This window comes from Herpailurus yagouaroundi, unplaced genomic scaffold, assembly GCF_014898765.1.
Source record: "Herpailurus yagouaroundi ecotype Mexico unplaced genomic scaffold, PumYag 140, whole genome shotgun sequence".
Taxonomy (NCBI): Eukaryota; Metazoa; Chordata; class Mammalia; order Carnivora; family Felidae; genus Herpailurus; species Herpailurus yagouaroundi.
In genome coordinates, this window is record NW_024412395.1 from 31,560,471 (window position 1) to 31,580,882 (window position 20,412).

Here is a 20,412-nt window from a genome sequence, read left to right on the forward strand (position 1 = left end):
AGCCCAACACGAGGCTCAAACCCATGAACTGTGAGATCATGATCTGAGCTGGAGCCAAGAGTCAGACACTTAACCAACTGAGCCACCCAGGCGCCTCCCATTGTACATAATTCTTTGTGCACATATTTGATTATTTTTCCATGCGTGATGAAGAGGGATTGCTGTTTTAAACGATATGCACATCTTAAATTCATATTGATACTGACACATTACCCTCCTAAAAGGAGGTAACAGTTTGTCCTTCAAAGTAGTTCATGCCACTACTTTTCCCATACTCAATCAAACTTGATATTACCAATCTTTTAAACATGTTTACCTTGTTATAAGTGAAAAGTGATACTTCTTTATTGCTTTATTTTGCATTTCTGACTACTACTAAGCATCCTTTCTTACATTTATTAGCCTTTTGTTTTACCTTTGCAGCCTATCCATATTTATTGTCCATTTTTCTTTTGGACCTTTTATCTTTTTATCACTGTTTTCGAAGCTCTTTATACATTTCAGATACTAATGCTTTGACTGTTAAATATGTTTTGAATACTTTCTCTAGCTTATCAATTATCTTTTAAGTTTTTCGTTATTCTTTTGCTGAACAGAAGTTTTAAATTATGATGTCGTCAAATTGAACAATCTTTTTCATTACGACGTTTGCTTTTCATCTCTTTTAAAAGGGCTTCATAAATCTGGCATAAATGTAGTCTTTAAAGTTTTTTTAATATTTATTTTTGAGAGGGAGAGACAGAGCATGAGCAGGGGAGGGGCAGAGAGAGAGGGAGACACAGAATCCCAAGCAGGCTCCAGGCTCTGAGCTGTCAGCACAAAGTTCGGTGTTCTAACCCACGAACCATGCGATCATGACCTGAGCCGAAGTTGGACACTTAACCGACTGAGCCACCCAGGCGCCCCTAAACATATTTTTTATATTATCTTAATATACTTATATTTTAGTTTGATTTAGTGTTTATTTTTTACTTAAGTCTTGAGTCATTTGGAATGTATTTTTTGTGAATTACATGAGTTATGGAAGTAATTCATTCTTTTTTTCCAAATGGGTATCCAGTTGTCCCAATTCTATGTATTGAATTGGCCATCCTTTTCCTATAGAATTGAATGATACCTTTAGGATGAATTTGCTTATCTATGGCTTTACCTGTGGCCATACTCTTCTATTATATTACTTGCCTATTCTTACATCAATGCTACAACTTTTTAATATATTTTACTGTTAGATAGGGCAATTCTCCCTTTCTTGTTTTTGTATGGTGGTTTTATACCCAGCCACCCTCCAAATGTCTTTTTCATTGGTTCTAATAAGTTTTCATTTTGAGCTTTCTAAGGAAATGATCACATTGACCTCAAGTACTAACAGTTTTTTTTCTTTATTTCTATTAAGTATATCTCATATAACAGTTGTTGGTCTTGCTAAATATTCAAAACCAATTCATTAGTCAATATTTAATACCAGTCCAATTTCACATAAATACCTATGAAGGGACCCATTTCTATCAACTTCTCCAGAAGGTTTTACCTTCTCTACCTGTTCCCCTTCCCAAATTTAGTCCTTCCCTATTCATGCAAGATGAATCAGAATTATTTTTCTCAATTTCTTTAAACTCCACATCTTTTTTTTTCTTTCTTGTCTTTTCTTTTGTTGGTTTTTGTTTGTTTTTCATATAAACATTTCTTTACCTTAAATGTGAGTTATTCCAACCCACATATGAGGCTAAGGGAGTTAGGCAAAATAAGGAAGAGATTCAAAAGTACAGTAGCCATTTATAGTCACCTTCTCTGACCTTAAACAGAATTTTTTTGCCTTTTATTTATATGAGCATTTAACCACTTTGCCTTATAATTTTCATGAGTCCATGTTTTGTCTCCCCAACATTTTAACCCCTTCAGATCAGACCATTTCTCCTGCCTTTTATCCACTTATATTTCCTTTCCTCCTTTCCTTATACCTGTATTGCATGTTCTTCATATAGACCTTTATTCCAGCTTAGATTCTATTTTCCATATCTTCAGTGACACAGTTGCCATATCTCAAACTTCCTTACCTCTCTGTCTTTTGCTCACCCATCTCTACAAACCTGGTCCTGTTTTATTTTTGTTCATGTTTCCCCTACATTTTTAAAACTTTTTATTTTGAAACGATTTCAAACTTACCAAAAAGTTACAACAGTACATATAAATTATCTATTTATTAGATATCTGTTTATCTATGTATCTGTTTATTATCTCTACACACAAATTCAACAATTAACATTTTGCCATATTTGCTTTATCATTCTCACTGTATTTGTGTGTTTTTTAGAACATTTTTATATTAAATTGCAAACATGTGATCTATTCTGTTTTTGCTTTTTCCATGCCTATACTCAGTAATCCAGAAATCCAACTCTATTCATTCTGCTGTCTTGTCTGCCAACTCATATTCTGGTAAATAAGATCACATTTTGGATTATGCCATAAATTTATGAACACTGACCTCATATTGACTTTCAAGGCTGCCATATATGAGTCACTCTTTCTAAAATTTGCAAACACAGGGGTATTTGGGGATATTAGTTTCTTAAGACATTCTGTGTTTATGGAAATTAATCAGATGATACATTCCGTGTGATTTCATTTGTTTGAAATCTTTGAGATTGTCTTTATGGCCAGTTATTTTCATCTATTTACCAAATATTTATATAGCGCTGACTATGGGCCAAGCACTAAGTGCTTAAGAAATCTTCATTTATTCAATTTGCTCAACACCATGTTGTAGATATGATTATTATCTTCATTTTGCAGATGAGGAAACGGAGGGACAGAGATGTAACTTACCCTAAGTCTAAAAAGTAATCGAGCTGAAATTTTAATTCCAGCAGTCTGGGTCCAGAATCCATGCTCACAACCACCATACTGTGCTAATTTTTCCAATCTCATGTGTTCTTTTTAAAAATGTGTACAGGGGCGCCTGGGTGGCGCAGTCGGTTAAGCGTCCGACTTCAGCCAGGTCACGATCTCGCGGTCCGTGAGTTCGAGCCCCGCGTCAGGCTCTGGGCTGATGGCTCAGAGCCTGGAGCCTGTTTCCGATTCTGTGTCTCCCTCTCTCTCTGCCCCTCCCCCGTTCATGCTCTGTCTCTCTCTGTCCCAAAAATAAATAAACGTTGAAAAAAAAAATTAAAAAAAAAATGTGTACTTATAATTCTTACCAAGTTGTATAATCCTCTGTATATTTCCATCAGATTGAACATTTTATGTACTTCTAATCATGTATATCTTTATTAATTTCTTGCCTATTTGATTTATCAGTTTCCACTGATAAATTTATCACAATCACTGTATGTTGATTGATTGGTTTCTGATTATAATTCTGTCATTTTTTGGTGTCAATTATTTTTAGGATATTGTTAGGTATATCTTTTTTCAAAGTTTGTTCCTCACTAAAGATTCTTCATTTAATAATTATATAACTTCCTTATCAATATATTTTTAAAATAATGAGAATCAAATGAAAATAGACCTTACATTGCAAACAACTTCATCATTTCAACATGAATTCATACTTTCAGTCACAAACAAACATTACTTTTGTAACAGTAATAGAGACCTCTTATCCATCACAATCTCAACCCTTAATTGGTTCATTAATCAAAAAGATGTGTTAAAGCAAAGGACCATTAAAAATATTTATAATTAGACATTTCAATTTATAATCTGTAAGTGTACATTCAGTCAACAATCTTTTTTTTTTTTTAAGTTTTTATTTAAATTCCAGTCAGTTAACATACAGTGGTATTGGTTTCAGGAGTAGAATTTAGTGATTCACCCTTTCCATATATCACCCCGCACTCATCATGACAAGTGCCCTCCTTAATCCCCATCTCTTATTTCACCCATCCCCACCACACACCACCACTGTGGTAACCATCAGTTGGTTCTCTATAGTTAAGAGTAGTCAACAGTCTTTTTAGATCAAAACATTTCCCTATGAGTTTACTTGTTCCCAATGAGTTTACAGCAGTCTCTTTATATGCTAATTTTTTTTAACTTTGAAGAGGAAAAAGAATTCAAAGACACTTGCAAGATGATTTGAATACAGTATTAGTCAAGATTTTTAGCGTTCCCCCACCCCACTCCAAGATTCTCCACTTTTTCATCTTATGTGACCTCATTTTTTAGGAGGCTTGTCTTAAAAGTTATGCTTTTAGCTTAATTTTCACAGAAATAGTCATTCTTTTTTTATACTTAAGTTTCATTAGTTTACAAAATATTTTATTAAATATTATACCAGCAACTGTTACTGACTCAGACAGTTTTGGAAACAACACAACTAATATTGGAAAGCATACAACTCAACTGGTAAAAGCAGAGGTAAACATTTGTCTGTTTTCAAATAGAAATGGTGTTTTGATTAGTTGAAGATTTGTTTAAGTGGAGGTCAGTTAAGGGAGTTTCCTCTGTAGTTCAAATTAGAATATGTTCTTCAAATAAATAATTGCAAAATCACTAAGTCATTCTCCATCTGACAGATGTCATTATCAGCAAATAACTACATAGGAATGAGATTGCATTTATGAGTTAAGATACCTATAGACCAGCAATGCTTATGTTAGAAATGTCACAGATTTATGATATGAAAACTTTTTTGAGCTTATGTACATAGAGATTCACCCTATGCTAGGAAGATGGACATGTTTTTTAAAGTTATATTCATGAAACTTCCTAACACAACTTTACACTTTCAATCTGATCAGGCTTTTCCCTGTTCCATTGGCGTCTTTTTTTTTTTTTCCTTTAATGTTTATTTATTTATTTTTGAGAGAGAGAGTGCGCACGTGTGCACAAGCAGGAGAGGAGTAGAGAAAGAGGGAGACAGAATCCCAAGCAGGCTCCACACCATCAGTGTGGAGCCTGTCTCAGGGTCAGGAATCCATGAACTGTGAGATCATGACCTGAGTGAAAATCAAGAGTCCATTGCTCAACTGACTGAGCCACCCAGGCACCCCAGTGGGTGTCTTAATGTCAGTAAACATATGTAAGATTGAGTTGAAAAAATTGAAGTCATCTTTATGAAGTCTCTCTTGCTTTTCTAGATTAGGTAGAAATGATAGAATTGGCTGGACCAGAAGAGCATCCAACTCAGAAGAGATTCTTCAAAGGTTTCCTTATGGGGGACACAAATTTAAATGTTAAAAATATATTAACACTGTAAAAAAAACTTAAGATGCACATTCAATGCATTATACCACATTGGAAACACATCATGAAACAAACACATAAACATATCATGAAGTAAAAGTAAACCACGACACTAGTTTGTATATATTTTTTAAATGTTTATTTATTTTGAGAGAGAGTGCAAGCAGGGGAGGGCCAGAGAGAGAGAGAGAGGGAGAAAGAGGGAGACAGAGAATCCGAAGCAGGTTTCAGGCTCCAAGCTGTCAGCACAGAGCTCAAAGCGGGGCTCGAACTCACAAACTGTGAGATCATGACCTGAGCCAAAGTCCGAGGCTCAACCAACTGAGCCACCCAGGTGCCCCAACTAGTTTATATTTTTATGCACTGCTGACTAAAGCTTTGCTACCAATATTCATGTGCATTTTGAACTTCTTATGGGTATGCATTTTTATTTTTAAGCTTTTAGCTGGGCTTTTTAAAAACTTGAGTTCACTATTTTTTATCCAAATCAAGTTATACAAACAAGAGCACTGCTGCAGCATATGCATGCTTCATTGAAAAAATGCAAACACAACATAGGGGTATCTTCCCACCATGTATCCTTATCATTCCTTAACAGTTTTGTGATGGCAAATTAATATGATAATATTGTATTAAAGCAAGCAAGTTTTCTTGCTTAATTTTAGTTTTGGATATTTCTTGCCTATATTTTACATTCATGGCCAGAAACATGAATAATGATTAGATATAGTGTTTCAATTTTGGAAACAAGACTTTTTTTTACCATTTTATTTAATTTATTTTTTTAATTTACATCCAAGTTAGTTAGCATTTAGTGCAACAATGATTTCAGGAGTATATTTCTTAATGCCCCTTACCCATTTAGTCCATCCCCCCTCCCACAACCCTTCCAGTAACCCTCTGTTTGTTCTCCATATCTAAGAGTCTCTTATGTTTTGTCCCCTTCCCTGTTTTTATATTATATTACTTTTGCTTCCCTTCCCTTGTGTTCATCTGTTCTGTGTCTTAGAGTCTTCATATTAGTGATGTCATATGATATTTGTCTTTCTCTGACTAATTTCACTTAGCATAATACCCTCTAGTTCTGTCCATGTAGTTGCAAATGGCAAAAAGATTTCATTTTTTTTGATTGCCAAGTAATACTCCATTGTGTGTGTGTGTGTGTGTGTGTATAAAGAAGATGTGGTGTGTGTGTGTGCGTGTGTGTGTATACACACACACACACACACACATACACACATACCACATCTTCTTTATCCATTCATCTGTTGATGTACATTTGGGCTCTTTCCATACTTTGGCTACTGTTGATAGTGCTGCCATAGACATTGGGGTGCCTGTGTCCTTTCGAAACAGCATATATGTATCCCTTGGATAAATACCTAGTAGTGCAATTGCTGGGTCATAGGGTAGTTCTATTTTTAATTTTTTGAGGAACCTCCATACTGTTTTCCAGAGTGACTGCACCAGTTTGCATTCCCACCAGCAGTGCAAGAGAGATCCCCTTTCTCCGCATCCTCACCAACATCTGTAGTTGCTTGAGTTGTTAATGTTAGCCATTCTGACAGGTGTTAGTGGTATTTCATTATGGTTTTGATTTGTATTTCCCTGATGATGAGTGATGTTGAGCATTTTTTCATGTGTCTGTTTGCCTTCTGGATGTCTTCCTTGGAGAAGTGTCTATTCATGTCTTTTGCCATTTCCTCACTGGATTATTTGTCTTTTGGGTGTTGAGTTTGCTAAGTTCTTATGGATTTTGGATACTAACCCGTTATCTGGTATGTCATTTGGAAATACCTTCTCCCATTCCTTCAGTTGCCTTTTAGTTTTCCTGATTGTTTCCTTCGCTGTGCAGATGCTTTTTATTTTGATGAGATCCCCATAGTTCATTTTTGCTTTTGTTTCCCTTGCCTCCGGAGATGTGTTGAGTAAGAATTTGCTGTGCCCAAGATCAAAGAGTTTTTTGCCTGCTTTCTCCTCGAGGATTTTGATGGCTTCCTGTCTTACATTGAGGTCTTTCATCCATTTTGAGTTTATTTTTGTGTATGCTATAAGAAAGTGATCCAGGTTCATTCTTCTGCATGTCACTGTCCAGTTTTCCCAGCACCACTTGCTGAAGAGACTGCCTTTATTCCATTGGATATTCTTTCCTGCTTTGTCAAAGACTAGTTGGCCATATGTTTGCGGGTCCATTTCTGGGTTCTCTGTTCTGTTCCATTGATCTGAGTGTCTGCTTTTGTGCCAGTACCATACTGTCTTGATGATTGCAGCTTTGTAATACAGGTTGAAGTCCGTGGAAAAAAGATTTCTTTACTTTCCCTTCAAGCTTCTTGACCATTTTAATTGCAGAGACCTTAATGTTGCTGAAGCCAAATTCACTATTAAAAAAAAAAGTTGCCTTTAGCAATAGCTTTTCTGTGGTAATCAGAACTGTGTTAATATTATAAAGTCAGAACGAAGTACAGAAATGACTCCTTTGAAGATGATTTAAAATTGCAACTGTCACCCATACCTCTTGATTTCATACTTTTTATTAATCAAAGTAGTCCCTTATTTTTATTGATGAATTTTAATAAGTAATGTTATAATTTGATCTTATAAAATGAATTATTACCAGTAAGCAATGGAGATTATACATATGTAATATGTAATGGAGATTCCATTTAGATTTCCTTAGACAAAAGAAATCTACACCAAAAATAATTTGAAAAATACTGATCTAGTTCAGCCCATTAATTTTTACAAATTAAAAAATTAAAGCTCAGGTTAATTGTCTTACTAAAGTTATACAGCCAAAAAATTTCAGATTCTAAACCTCCTCTTACCTCACTGTTCTTTCTATTATTTGTTACCTCATCTCTGAATTTCTACAGCACATTTAGTTTATGCTATGGCATTCTGTTTGCGTACAAGCACTCATTCACTTACTCACAAGTAATTCTCTGTGTACCGGGCACTCCTCTAGGCACTGTAGACAGCCCCTGCATTTAGAAATTGTACTGATAATAGAATAAGAAAAGTAGATTCTATTCAGCCTCCATTTGATTTTGGTTGAATACTCATCTGCAGCTAGCCACCTTCATATATCACTGGGTGGTTTTAACATATTCCTAACAAGAACTTCTCTATTTTATGATTATATTTTAGAGGATTTAAAACATTCTCTAGCATTTTGAAAGGTGATAAAAACAAATAATTCAACTTAGAGTACATTGTTTGTATATCATGTACCTGGTAATGTGTTTGGCAACTCAAAAACAGGGTATATATAGCAAGGAATGTGTGTACATAAAACAGAGTGTATTAAGTGCTGTTACATATGTGTAAGCAGCACTGTAGAATGAGAGAGCAATGAACGAGTAACTCTGAGAAGGAGTCTAAAGAGGGATTCATGGAAGAATTGACCCAAGAGTTTAAAGAGCACAAGGTTGCTTGCTTTAAGAACGTGGAAGGAAATCTTTCTATGTCCAGGGAACAACACGTGCATAGGCATAGAGTTGTGAGTAGTTCTGCATTTCCACAAAAGGTTAATGCCACAGACTAACTAGGGTGTCTTGGGAGGAGTGGTGGATAAGCACTTTTAGACATCGTTAGGTGGGGCGCCTGGGTGGCGCAGTCGGTTAAGCGTCCGACTTCAGCCAGGTCACGATCTCGCGGTCCGTGAGTTCCAGCCCCGCGTCGGGCTCTGGGCTGATGGCTCGGAGCCTGGAGCCTGTTTCCGATTCTGTGTCTCCCTCTCTCTCTGCCCCTCCCCCGTTCATGCTCTGTCTCTCTCTGTCCCAAAAATAAATAAACGTTGAAAAAAAAAAATTTAGACATCGTTAGGTAATTGAAGAAGAGAAGTAATGTAATTACTCACATTGGATCTGAATATGAGGCTTCCCTAGGTACAACGTAGGTGAGGAACACCCTAGGTATGCCTCATGCTTCTACCTATTTCTGTGTCTAGGTGTTAAGTTCTCTGAGAACACTGATGGTATTTTGTCCTTCCCTATCTTACAGTGACACATGCAGTGCTAAGTGTGACAGGGGCTCCGTATATGCCTACTGATTATGCTCATGTGTAAGGTTCTGTACTTTGTGCTATGAGAAATGAAAGTTGTGATCCAGCCAGCCTTCAAGGAACTATTGAACCTAAAGCAAAAAATTCTAGGGAATTTTATCTGTTATGATGACTAATATGTCCATGTGCCCACAGAGCTTATGTTCTTTATCAGAGGAAATATAGGGTAAATAGTATATACAGTATGTTAGTGATAAACACTAAGGAGAAAAACAATAAAATAGGAAAGGCGGATATAAATTACCAGAGAGGAAAAGAGAAGGTAAAGTTATTTAATTTATCTTGTCTCCATTTCCTTAACTCTAGAAAAGAAAAAAACAGTACTATTTATTTATAGGACAGTGACAAGTATTAAATTAGTTAATAGATGTATGTATAAAATGCTCAGTGCTGTTCCCAGAAGATGGTAGGAAGTCAGCTAATATTATTTATACATTTGTCTAAAATAGCTTTAGAACAATAACCATCTTATTTTCATCAGTTAGGAACTTCTTTTTTTAATGGATATACTTCCAAACAGTTTTGAACTACTCTATCTATAGGCTAAGACTCCCTCATCCATATCTTGCTCCTTTTAGCTTCTGCTTCCAATGCATTCACATCTAATAATACTTTCTTAGTGAAGTGAATCATCGTCTTTTGATAGTATTTCTTCTTTGCTTATCTGGATGTCAGGTCACCATTTTCTATTTCAGGCATGAGGCAGACATCCAGATCTTCCTGTGGAAAATATTCATTAATGCTTCATCCCTTATACCATCTCAAGGTTAAAAGGTCTGACAAAATGAGACCTTTATGCTTGCTTACCAGCTAAAAATAAGTACAATATTGGAATTGATATTACCAGACAGAAGAGTAAAATCTTTAATATTAATCTTTTGAAACTAAGATCATTTGCATGGATTAGGTGAAATTTCACGTCTCCTACTAACCTTTCTTTGTCTGTCTAATTTCATTGCATCCTTAAATGTATCCAGCATCCCCCTTTCTCTGATCCCTGAGAACTAGACTAGCTCTTTCTTTGTACTCCTTTAGCACTACATATTTAGCCCTATTGTAGCCAGTGTCAGTCAGTTTTATAATTAACCTGTTTACCGGATTGCACAGCTCCCTACCCTCCACCTCCAAGGCATAGCTTCTTGAGATGGGGCTTGTATTCTCTTTATGTCCAGTTTCTTAGTATCCATTATTGTGCTTCACATGTAGGGGATGGCTAGTAAATGCTTAAAACACGAAGTCTAATACTTGGAGTACCTTTAATATATCAAGATTATAGAGACATTGTTATGTTATCTTTGTTCCACATTCCTTAATTGCTCCTTTGTCTCTCCTGGCTGCTTTCTGAGAAATAGCAATACTCAAGCATGCTGTACACCCTGTCCTACACATCCCCCTGTCCTGCTTTGGCCCTAAACCAAAAAGAAAAAAAGAGCAAGTTGGCTGGTCCAGGATGTGGTCCTTACTCTTCCAATTAAAAGAAAATGTTGAGGAGCATCTGGCTGGTTCAGTCAGTAGACATGCAACTCTTGATCTCAGAGTCACAAGTTCAAGCCCTGTATTGGGCAAAGAAATTACTTTAAAAAAGAAAGAAAAGAAAAGAACAAAAAATTTATTTTCCATTGCTCTCAAGGGTGATGGGCCTCTAGGGTTTGATGCAGATCATCTGTATTTACAAGAAATTAATTTATAAGCCAAACATAACCCATTTGTTTGTTTATTTGCTTTCATTGACTGAAATACTTGTACCTGATATCCAAGTTATGAACTTAATGATATCAAATCACTTATGAAATCCAACAAATAATCAGAAGGTTGTTCATTAGCTATGGAAAGGGAACAAATGAGTTTACACTGTCCCAAGGATTACTTTGCTCTGACTGAGAAAGAACCTTGTCAGTGTCTCCTTGATGTCTCAGAGAAAATAGGATAAGGGTTAACAAGGTCTCAAGTACACTTTCGAAAGTCCTTATAAATAATCTTTTCCCTTATTGGCTGAAAGGAAACAATATTAAAAGCGAGGGGGAGGAGAGCAGCATTTTATAACTCAGTAATGGTAATGTACAATTTGGTTCCATGATTCTTTGATCCCAAGATGAGTTCTTGAGATAATGCTAATTTGTGGTGTTACTGACGATGGGGCTAAGAAAGAATGGAAGATAGAAGATTGAAGTTGGGTGAGAATTCTGTGTACCCTCTACCTCCTCTAACTCAAAAATCACCACAGTTTCAGGGTCAACTCAATTTTATTAAGAAAATTCGCTATCTGCTCTTGGTTTTAGCTAGCTTACTAGAACTCCTTCACAAACTAATAATGTATGATGATCCACTGAGAGTTCATCCTCCACCCTTTTGAAGACACTACGAATTATAGGTTAAGTGGTCATTAAGAAACAAATAAATTGTACTCCTTGTCAAGGACTATAGTGAGTCTTTCAAGCCTTGTCTCAAGGTCCTTTCTATTCCAGAGATTGGAAACCCAAGTGCCTACAGAGGCCAGGCTGGTGGGAATGAAGCAGGAAGCCACTGCACTGAACTGGAGAGCCAAGTCCTTTCTGAAGGAGCAGTCACTGCTCCGTTCCAGATAATTGTTGCAAGGCAGGAATGTTGACCTAGTATTACCACATCATCCAGTCTCTCAGGTAAAGCAGGAAATGCAAATGTTCATACAATATCCTTTCATTTAAATATTGTCAAAAATTCATTATTATTCTCAAACTGTGTACATGCCAAACACTTCTGCAGAGAGGACTTGGCCCAGAGTCCTCCTGTTTGTAACTTGGTCTTATATTTTGCTTAACTCTTTGTTAAATAGGAGATGTTATTTTCTATAGGTTTTGCTTTTCTTCAGCATGTTCTCTAAGATACTCTATGCTTGGTGTTATGATACTAAAACTCCTTTCCACTCCAACTTGAGTACTGTGTGCATAAGTTTTCTTCGGCTGCTACATTTTCTCTGCCTCCCTCAGCTTTCCAGTGAGCAGTAAAATGCTAAATGGAGTCTCCTTGAGATACTTTTCATATGACACCATTGAACATCTGCAGGTATTACTACTTACTTACTCATTTTATTCGTGATATGTGAGCTACATAAACACAGTAAAAGGTCGCTTATTTCATGGGACTTAGAGATTGTGTATCTTGGACTCTTATTTTTTGAATCCATGTACAGACGATATTCCTCTTCTTTAGAGACCTTATGGAACAATTAATTAGACTATACTTCTCTTTTACATTTAATTACATTTATTGGACGTGTTGATTGGACCAGAGTGTTCCTAGATATTTACACATATTTAGAGACAGTGTCTTTAGATAGGTTTCTACAATGGCTGACATGTCTTCCTGTTTCCACCTTGAGTGAACTTATTTTCAAGGTTACTAGGGGTCACCGTTACCTCTCTACAGAACTGATTACTCCAAGTACGAACTTGGCGTCTGTTGCCAGGTGAATTGAAGAGTATAGTAAGGAATAAGTAAGTAAGTAAAAGAGTATATAAAAGACTAAAAGAGTATATAAATATTAGTTATTTAAATGTTATACAACCCCAAATGAGTATAGTTCGTAATTGTTTCATTCCTAGTACAGTTTGGGGAAAAACCAATATTGATGTACATCATTTCTCAAAAATGATTTGACCTATATGTATATTGAGCTGTTCCTTGAGTAGCCAAAATACCAGGAACGTACAGATAAAATGTGAAAGTTACTCCTCAAATTTGCTCTAAAATAGACTATGTAAATGTAGACAAGTATTTTTTTTTTAATTTTTTTTCAACATTTATTTATTTTTGGGACAGAGAGAGAGCATGAACGGGGGAGGGGCAGAGAGAGAGGGAGACACAGAATCGGAAACAGGCTCTGAGCCATCAGCCCAGAGCCTGACACGGGGCTCGAACTCACAGACCGCGAGATCGTGACCTGGCTGAAGTCGGACGCTTAACCGACTGCGCCACCCAGGCGCCCCGACAAGTATTTTTTAAAAATATCCTCTATGAGAAACTTCACTATTCTATAGAAAAGCAAAAATAGCAAACTCTGCTGGTGGCTAATATACAGAAATAAATCATAGATAATTTTTCCCTCAGCAGTATAGTGACTTTGTCAATTAATTTATAGATGTTCTGGTGTAACCTATTACTATACTTAAAACAGTTCTCTAATTCTTTTTTACAGAATATGAGCTGGTGATTGTGCACTTTTTGGCTTTTAAGAGAGCTTTTAAAATGCATAGTAAGCATTTTCTACATATGTATATAGACCCTCAATTTCTACTTCCTTAAATATTTTTAAAGGCACAAAAGGAGGCTTTAACTTGAAGTTAACTGTCTCAATTTGCTCTTTCTTTGCAGTCAGGTAGAATGACAAGGGTGAAATGAAAGCTCAGTTATGTGTAGTAATACATGTGAATTACTAGATATTATAAGGAAGAATTAAAGGGGAACACAAGTTAGAGTTGGAAAACCTAATGACTAGAGAAACCAGGGAAGACCTCTCTGAGAAAGTGACATTTAAACTGAGATAAACAGAAGTTGGTTTGATGAAGAACAAGAATGTAGGGATGGGAGACGTATTCCAAGCAGAAAAGTAAGAGTGACACTCTGAAGCATTTTAGAACCAGTCAAAGGGATAGTCTTAATTTTCATTTCTAGTATTTAGAGCATCCAGGTTAATGCAGTATTTTGTATCTTTTTCACTTGGCTAAAACAGAAAAAGAAATAATATCATAATACTAGCTACAAAGCTTGTGACTGTTTCCAATAAAAAAGTATTCCTAGTGCTTTTAAGGATTAGGAAAACATTAATTGGCTGTTCTATGGACATAATATTTAGTTTTTTGGAAATGATATTTTTCTTGATTGCAAAGTCAATAGATTTTTATTCTGGAAAACTTTGAAAATACAGAAAAACAATGAAGAAAATAAAAATCATTCATATTCCTGCTACCCAGAGACAACCACTGAGAGGTCAGTGTTTCTGTATTCCTGCATCTACATATGTAGTAGCATTTTTGTAAATGAAGATTTATGATTCTTTTTTTTTAATTTTTTTTCATGTTTATTTTTGAGAGAGAGACAGAGCACAAGTGGGTGAGGGATACAGAGAGAGGGAGACATAGAATCTGAAGCAGGCTCCAGGCTCTGAGCTTTCAGCCCAGAGCCCGATGTGGGGCTTGAACCCATGAATCATGAGATCATGATCTGAGCTGAAGTCAGACACTTAACTGACTGAGCCAGCCAGGCTCCTCAAGATTTATAATTCTACATGCAACTTTGTAGTATGTTTTTTTCACCTGACAATATCATGTATCTTTTCCAGTGCTATTAAATTTTCCATAACATGATTTTAATAGCTATGCATAAATAGCAACAACTCACATATTTGCCACATGCTAGGCACTGGTTTAAAACTTTTAACTTTAATCCACAGAACAATTCTGTAGGGCTATAATCTCTCTTTTATAAGGAAAGAAATGTTAAAACTTGTCCAAGATCACAAGCTAATAAAGTATAGAGCTACATAGCTTCTAAAAGCAGTAATTAATTTACATAAAACCCTATTTTAGACTTTCAGGTTGTTTCCAGTATAATTTGGGGGTATTTGAAAAATAATCATGATTTTGTGGGTTTGCAGTCTAGGTTGGGCTCTGTGGGGCCAGCTCATCCCTGTTCCATATCGTTTTGACTAGACTTACTTACATGACTGGGCCCTCAGCTGGACTGGCTGGACCAGCTGGACTTCTTTGTCTCCACCTGGACTCTCATCCTCAAGCAGGCAGGCTCAGATTGGTCCTGAGACAATGGCATTCCAGGAAGCAAGAGTGGAAGATGCAAGGCCTATCAAGTTTTAGACTCAGCACTTGAATAGTAGCATATCCATCACATTCCATTGGTCAAAGCAAGTCACAAGGCCAGCCCAGATTCAAAGTGTGGAACAATAAATCCTACCTTCTGGTAAAAGAAGCTACAGAGTATTTGAGGCCAATTGCAGTCTACTATCTGTACTCAGCATTTAGTTCTCTGAAGGCTTCTCTATGGCAAGGATGTATGTGTAAGTTGCCTATTGTTGGCAGCAAGAAATGGCCTGGTACAAATAATTCTCCTAACCATAAATGGGCATAGGCCATTGTTATCTTGACTGAGAACTGGCCTCACTCTGAGAAGCCTATCCCTGTACCTTCCAAGTTTGTGAAAAAATGTAACTTTCCTATGTGAATATGATCCCTCACATACAGATTGTGAATTTTTATACTCTTCTGCATTAAAAGGGCAAAGACATTCAAACTAGAGAGCTTTGGTAATCAGGGCAGGAAAGATGTGCTTATGGTACTCTACACAGCTGTATAAAACAAATGTAAATGCACTGAGGGTAGTTTGGGGAAGTAAGTAGAGCCCAATCGGTAGCAGAACCCAATAGAGCCTTACATAGGATGCATTTGAGAAGTATGTTTTAGAAGAAGTGGCTGCAAAATGAAATTAAGAACCAAATGGCAGTAATAACCAGAGTGGAAATAGGAATAATCTATGAAGCAGTTTTTTAAAAATGAAAAAAGATGTAACTGCAAGATAAGTGTGCTCATAAATAAAAATGCATAGCTTGAATAAATAGGTGAAAGGTGAAACAGATGGGAAAGTTGGATGGGAGGACTGGCTAAGTGCTGTAAAGGAGCTGTTTGAATAATTGATATGAGGGTGAAAGATAATTGAAAAGGGGAAATGTAATTTAGGGTTGCTCTAACAAGCATAATTTAACTAATAATAATGGAAAGATTATGAGTATATCCATTTATTACCCAATCAAATGATAATAATGTTGTAGCCACTCAGACATTACTCTCCAAAATTCTAATGCTGATGTTATTGTTTAATACAATCCTATCTGTTGTGGTATGTACATAAGTGTAAAGGTAGCTTCTACGGGAGACTTGGTCTCATTGGAGAACATGAGACATTCACTTGCAAATGTTGGAATGGAATAGATTTCTTATTTCACTCTAAACATTTCAAGGGCTAAGTTTATAATCATAGCATATAAAAATAAATGATTTAGACTTATATAATCATAAAATACTGGTATTTTACCTAATTTACATAGTCTTACCTTGAAAAATCAGTAGTTCATCTGATATTCATTCTATCCTACTATATATACAAGTAACCTCACAAGGCACAAGATCAATGTGTGATGTCATTTTAAATATTTTAATAGAATTTACTCATGATATCACATGACTCAAAAAATCAATTGATTATTTTACCATTAGTAAAGTTTGTGTGACATTATTGAGAAGAATTTATAACATTTGATGTTATTCAGAAAGATTTATGAGGAATACCTACTTACTTCTTTTCATGTCATAATCTGATAGTCTTCATGGTGCTTTGAGTATAACTTTTAAAATATACATTTAACACTGCATAAACTAGTGAGTTTATTCTTAGGTTGAAAAGAATGTCAGTAAAGCAGATTAAGAAAAAAAGGTCTATTGTATTAATCAGCATCCTACTGAAATATAAGTTTAATTTTAAATTGTTGGATTCATTTATTTTAATGGTTTCTTTATTAATACAATTAAAATGTATACACAAACCACTTCATAAATAAAACTGATGCACTTTACAAATAAAATATAAAGTCACTTTATTAATTTTCTTAGAAGCCCTATCATACTTTCTACACAGAAATTATCAGAGATTATGAGATAAGGGACAAATCTAGAGCAAAACATCTTTTATATATTTTGTCAACATTCACACTCATTAGCTTCCACTGGCTTCTTTTAAAAACCTCTCTTTCAGGAGCACCTGGGTGGCTCAGTCGGTTAAGCGTCTGACTCTTGGTTTTGGCTCAGGTCATGATCTCACAGTTTTGTGAGTTCAAGCCCCACAGTGGGCTCTGTGCTGAGAGCTTGTTTGGGATTCTCTCTCTCTTTCTCTCTCTCTCTCTCTCTCTGCCCCTCCCCTACTCACAGTGCCTCTGTCTCTCTCAAATAAATAAATAAACTTAAAAAAAAACCTTTCATTTTAGATGCATGTGTTGCTAAATCTTTATAAGCCTACATGGTAAAAATCAGAATATAAAATTATGTTGACTGATCTGAATATGCAGTCTTCAGGAAGTATTTAAGCTCCTACTGCAGACCAGGCACTATACCAGAAACTAGGAATATAGGAAGGACCTAGAGAGACATGGTCCCTGCTGTGAGGAAGTTTACAGTCTATGGGGAGAGAAAGCCAATAAACAAACAAATAAATGATAAACAAATGGATGATGAGAGGTACCAGTGAATTGACAAAGTTTGAGAGATTACCTATGGCTTACAGTATAGTCTCTTTGAGGAGGTAACATCTAATTTGAATTCTGAATGATCAAAAGAAGCCAATGCAAAGAAGTAAATCAAGCCACTAAAATTCATTTCACTAAAAGCCAATTCCCAAACTAATTTGCATATTGAAAGGAAGTAGAAAAATTAAAATGTCTGTAGAATTGTGGTAGATCTCAGAATATACACACACCCACAACCCACCCCCCCACACACACACCACTTTTTGAATTTTATATTGTTGTTGCTAGAATTGTTTGTGGAATAAATTTGAATTATGTCCTAAGTGTAAGATCTATCCCTGATCCTGAGTGTTGGTGAGATGTAGGTCCCTTTCATATCACAATATCTTTTCTGCTTTAACCTGTGTCTATTGGGCTTAAACCAAGCCATATAAATAAGGTGGGTCATAATGGAATCTTCGGGGGAGATGAAAGGAAAATGTTGTGGATACGCAGTTTTTTTTTTTTTAATGTTAAATTTGGAAAAGAGGAGACACTATTGTTTTTAGATATAAACTATAAAAACAAAGCATGACTAAATATTTTATGATGAATCTCTTTAGGAAATAAAGTTATCAGAATCTTAGGGGCAAAGAGAAGATTTTAATATTTAGCAAAAGAGGACATACAAGAGGGTTTCAAAAGTTTGAGAACCATGGCCTGAAATGCTTTCCCAAAACTACCCTTTTGTCACTTTAAGAAATTTATCAAGGGTCTTAAAATTATGCAATTCCATTTTAACAAAGAATTCTCAGTAAATATGCCAAAATGGCTGAAATATTTATCTCAGATTTATTTGTAGTTGCTAAAGTCTAGGAAAAAAATCTATGTTCACAAGAGGGAAGTGAATAAATTATATATGTGTGTGTGTGTCTGTGTGTGTGTATCCCCAAAAATACTATCCAGCAATTAAAAATAATATTTTGGAAAAATATTTAATGCCATAGTAAAATGCTCAGGATGAAAATAAAGTACAAAGTGGTCATGATCCAATATTTAAAGGAAAAAGACATGTTTAGAACATGAAAAAAACTTGGATTCAGTACAACTTTGGAGAGCAACTTGGCAGTGTCTGAAAAATTGAGACTGTGCAGACTCTACAGCCTAACATTAATATGATTGATACACCAATAAATAAATAGTTCTATAATAATATGATAAAATACCATTCAGATGTTAAAAATTAACAAATTGGATCTACATGTCTGAAACAGGGACAGATCTATGTATCTCAACTGAGATAACTCTCAAACAGTGTTGAATTTTAAAAAGCAAGTTGCAGAATGATATATATGTGTAATAGTATTTATATAAAAATTTTGAAACACATATACCAATACCAAATATTGTTTACATATACATATACAGGGAATAAACATATAAAAGCAAAGCCTATAAGAATGAGGACCAGATTTATGATGGTGGTTGCCTTTAAGATGGAAGGGAAAGAAATAGGACTAAAAAGAGAGACGGGTGGGGGAGGGAGATAGTATTTAGCTCTATCTGTAATGGAGTTTTATTTTTAAAAATAAGCAAAACTGACAAAATGCTTACATTGTGAATTTGGAGTAGTGGTTTATTGTTATAATAATTTCTTTTTTAACATGTGCTTTTAAAATTTTCTAAAAACAACGATTAAAAGAAAGTACATTCAGGTTTGCAGTATTCAACACTGAGATTACAGTCCAATTTAATTTTCACCTTCAAACATCTCCGAATTTTCCAAATTCACAAATGAATTGTTGAGGAAATAGGTGCCACTTACAGATAAATAAATGATAACTATGTAGATACTCGACCTCCACTCTGTGAGGAATCCCTAAGGCCCTTGCAATTGAGCTGCTTCTAGAAGGCTGAAGTATCAGCAAAAAAAGGATGGCCGCCCCATCCCCCCACCCCTCTTCCTCAGGGACAAAAGGAAGTTGAGGGCTGGCTGCCTGCATAGTGTAGAGATATAAAAGGGCCATGTCCCCTTTTGTAGCAACGTGGATGGAACTGGAGAGTGTTATGCTAAGTGAAATAAGTCATACAGAGAAAGACAGATACCATACGTTTTCACTCTTATGTGGATCCTGAGAAACTTAACAGAAGACCATGGGGGAGGGGAAGGAAAAAAAAAAAAGAGGTTAGAGAGGGAGGGAGCCAAAACATGAGAGACTCTTAAAAACTGAGAACAAACTGAGGGTTGATGGGGAGTGGGGGGGGGGGGGGTGATTGGTATTGAGGAGGGCACTTGTTGGGATGAGCACTGGGTGTTGTATGGAAATCAATTTGACAATAAATTTCATATTAAAAAAATAATAAAAAATAAAAAATAAAAACAATCCCCTCCTCAAAAATTAATTAATTAATTAATTAATTAATTAATTTAAAAAATGGCCATGTCCTGGGAAGGGAGGCAGGGGCATTAGTCTAAGTCAGTGGGTCTCAAACTTGAGCAAGCATCAGAATCACCTGGAAGGCTTCTTAAAGAACAGAAGGGCCCCCAAGGTTTCTAATTCATTAAGTCTGGGGCCAGGCCTGTGAATTTATATTTCTGACAAGTTCTTGGGCATTATTGACAGTAATGATTGTCCCAGCACCATGCTCTGAGAATTGCTGGTCTAAGCAAAACCCAGCCATCAGATATTTCTATTTTTCATTACTGAAATATGAGAGAGATATTTGGCAGGAATCAAGCCAATGTTATTATCTGGTGGATACACAAATTACTTAATGGAGCAAACCAGCCAGTCTTGGGGAAGTTGGAGTTGCATGCAAGAGCAGGCAAACGAAGGAGAAGGAGAAGGAGAAGAAGGAGAAGGAGAAGGAGAAGGAGAAGGAGAAGGAGAAGGAGAAG

General features: G+C 35.8%; 1 protein-coding gene across 3 annotated transcripts in view; it reads left to right on the forward strand.

The window, feature by feature from the left end:
• Positions 1-20,412, forward strand: part of MBD5 (methyl-CpG binding domain protein 5) — a 145,337-nt gene that overhangs the window by 58,219 nt on the left and 66,706 nt on the right. For 2 of the 3 annotated variants that reach the window (XM_040474994.1, XM_040474996.1), the window contains exon 3: positions 11,716-11,889. The exons of the other annotated variant lie outside the window; for it this stretch is intronic. The gene's annotated coding sequence lies outside the window, so the exon portion shown is untranslated. The remainder of the gene's footprint in view (positions 1-11,715; positions 11,890-20,412) is intronic. 3 annotated transcript variants of the gene reach the window in all.